Source organism: Megascapheus bottae, chromosome 26, assembly GCF_031878675.1.
Source record: "Megascapheus bottae isolate mThoBot1 chromosome 26, mThoBot2.hap1, whole genome shotgun sequence".
In the NCBI taxonomy this organism is placed as follows: Eukaryota; Metazoa; Chordata; class Mammalia; order Rodentia; family Geomyidae; genus Megascapheus; species Megascapheus bottae.
This window is the reverse complement of record NC_143534.1, coordinates 18,266,794-18,270,172: the sequence shown is the minus strand read 5'-3', so window position 1 is coordinate 18,270,172 and position 3,379 is coordinate 18,266,794.

The window sequence follows — 3,379 nt, the reverse complement described above, 5'->3', positions numbered from 1 at the left end:
GGAGCTGTGGCTCAGGTGGTAGAGTGTCAACCTTGAGAAAAACAAAATCAAAAAAACAACGCAAGGGCAGCACCCAAGACACGCACACACACACACACACACACACACACACACACACACACACACACCCTTTTGTGAGGTTATTATTACCCACCTTTATAATCCTGCAGTCAAAGGTGATTAGCAGTGTCTTGGTGACAGGGTACTTGCCTAGCATGCAGGAAGCTTTGGACTCAATTCCTCAGTACCACATACACAGAAAAAGTTGGAAGTGGTGCTGTGGCTCAAGCAGTAGAGTGCTAGCTTTGAGCAACAAAGGGACAGTGCTCAAGACTGTAAAAAAAAAAAAAAAGTGATTAGCAAGTCCATACCAATGATCAGTTCAATGTCTAGACCTCGGTCTTGGGCTTACCAGCTCTGACACAACTTAAGAAAAGAGATTGCAACAGCAGGGCTGTCAAAACCCCACTCTGGCTTAGGGCACACGTTTGAAAGGCAGCCTGTACTTTCTTTCCTATGAATATCACGTGCAAAGACACCTTAAACATGTTTTCCTACCATTCCCTCATATCTAGGAATGATGCTAGAAGCCACTTCAGCCAACTTCTAATTTGGACAGAGTACCAGGACTGCATGTATGGTTGAATGAATAACCACGACTTTCGGATTCCTCTGTTGTGCAGGCTTAGTTTCTGTCTTTGAAGTCAGTAGGGTGACTGTGTTTGAGAAAAGTGTAAGGCCATTGGCAGATTTTATCTGTCTCAGAATACGGATTGAGTCCCAGTTCCAGTTCAGCCTGGCAGCAGTGGCTCCAGGCTTGTCACTCTCCTGCTCAGTACATGTCATCAATTCCATGCAGGTGAGGCATGATGGAGCCTCGAGGTACTTCCTTCCACTGTGACAGTGAATGCAGTAGCTGAGAGGGTGTGCGTGCGTGTGTGTGTGTGTGTGTGTGTGTGTGCGCGCGCGTGCGCGCGTACACTCTGAAAATTGAATCCAGGCCTTAGGGGTTGTCATAAGCTTTTGTGCTCAAAGCTAGACTTTATCAGTTGAGCCATAGCTCTGTTTTCAATTTTTTGGTGTTGTACTGGAGATAAGAGTCTCATGGACTTTCCCGCATGGGCTGGCTTCGAACTGCAATCCTCGGATCTCAACTTCCTGACTAGCTAAGACTACAGTCATGAGACACTGGTGCCCAGATGAGCTTTGAGTATTTTATGTGGCATGCTCAGTGGAACACTAGACCCAGGCCACAGATTTGACCAAGGACTTCTATTCTATTGTCCTATTCTAATGTCCTCAGGAGACCAGTTCATTGACATAATCTGCTGCTATTTTCTAGCTGTGAAGACACCAGACAGATGATCATACCATCTAATGACCTCTTTTATACTGCTGTGCCATGTCACTAACTTTCACATTGGCTTTGATATTCTGAAAGAAGTAATTTGCTGGAGAGATACTGGAGGCCAATATTTGGGGAGATTCTACTTTGTTTAATTGGCATTACTTCCTGGCATCTTAAGGAAATAGATGGTTCAGTTACTGATTTTTTCTTTTCTTTTCTTTTTTGGTCAACTGGGCTTGTACTCAGGGCCCAGACACTGTTTCTGAGCTCTTTTTGTTCAAGGCTAGCACTATACAACTTCAAACCACAGCTCTCCTTCTGTTTTGTTTCTTTTTTTGTAGGTTGTTGGGCTTGAACTCTGGGCCTCGGCACTGTCCCTGAGCTCTTCAGTTCAGGGCTCTACCACTTGAGCCACAGCACCACTTCTGATTTTCTGGTGGTTAACTGAAGAGTCTCATAGACTTTTGTGCCCAAGCTGGCTTCGAACTGCGATCCTCGGATCTCAGCCTCTTTTGAATAGCTAGGATTACAGGCGTGAGCCACCAGCACCCAGCTCACTTTTGGTTTTTGAATGTTTGAATCTCATGGGGACTTTTCTGCTTGAGCTGGTTTTGAACCTTGGTCCTCACATCTCAGCCTCCTGAGTAGTTAGAATTACAGGTGTAAGCCACCAGCAACAGGGTAAGGATGTTTTCTTTCAGAATGCACCATTTCATATTCTCCTAGTAAAATATTTTCTTAGTTCCTGAATTCTCACTTTCCCTAAGGGAAATGACAGAACAAATGCAAACTATTTTAAAGACTTGTGCTTATTTAACTATGCACATTAGTTTGCCTTTCCTCTGCTTGTCAGTGTGACAAGTACAGATACAATAGCACACATATGTCCACTGCCTGTGTATTAGTCACTCACCAACCCCAGCAGACTCACACCTCATTGGGTATGCTGGATGAGGACTTATTTTCTTGTTCCCCAATCAATTTACAAACGGAGGCCAGTGGACTTAAGGAATACTTGGTAAACTTTGGGGACCTGGGTCTTTGTTCTATCTGTGAAGTGTGCTTTTTTAGAAATTTAAATCTGAATCTCAAATTATTGAGTACATTTAAATCGGTAGTTTATAGTTTTAAATTTTTGTCACAAAAAAAGTTTTTTTTTTAAAAAAAGGGCTGGGACATAGCTCAATGGCAAAGTGCTTGCCTAGTAAGTGCCACATCCTGGGTTCAATCCCCAGTGCCAAAAAAGAAAAGACCAAAAAAAAAAAAAAGTTAAATTTTTTTTAGTCACATTATTCACCAGAACTGAAAGGTGATTTTTGTCTCTCTCCCGTATCCCTCCACGCCTCATCTAGTGAGATAAAAGTAGTTGTCCATATCCTGGGCACTGGTAGCTCACACCTATAATCCTAGTTACTCAGAGGCTGAGATCTAAAGATCACGATTCAAAGTAATCCAGGGCAGGAAAGTCCAAAAACCCCACGAGTAGAGCTGTGGTTAAAGTGGTGGTTAGCTTTGACCAATAGAAGCTCATGAACAGCATCTAGGCCCTCTGAGTTCCAGTCCTACGACTGGCACCAAAAAATAAAAGTTATCTGCTGGGCACGGTGGCTCACGCCTGTAATCCTAGCTACTCAGGAGGCTGAGATCTGAGGATTGCGGTTCAAAGCCAGCCCAGACACTAAAATTCCATGAGACTCATCTCCAATTAACCACCAGAAATCCGGAAGTGGTGCTGTGGCTCAAGGGGTAGGGTGGTAGCTTTGAGGTGAAGAGCTCAGGAACAGTGCCTAGGCCCAGTGTTCAAGCCCTATGACGGATATAATAATAATAGTAATAATAATAATAATAATAATAATAATAAATAGTACTAATAAGATTACTTCTAAAACATCTCATCATTGTTTCTGGCTTCATTCATCTTTCTTGGCCTTCTTGCCTCAAACTTCAACTGTGAGGAACTCTCCAGCTCAACCTCTCCTCCAAACTCCACAGATTTTTCTATGCCATTGCTTACCTGTCTGCACAATGGAT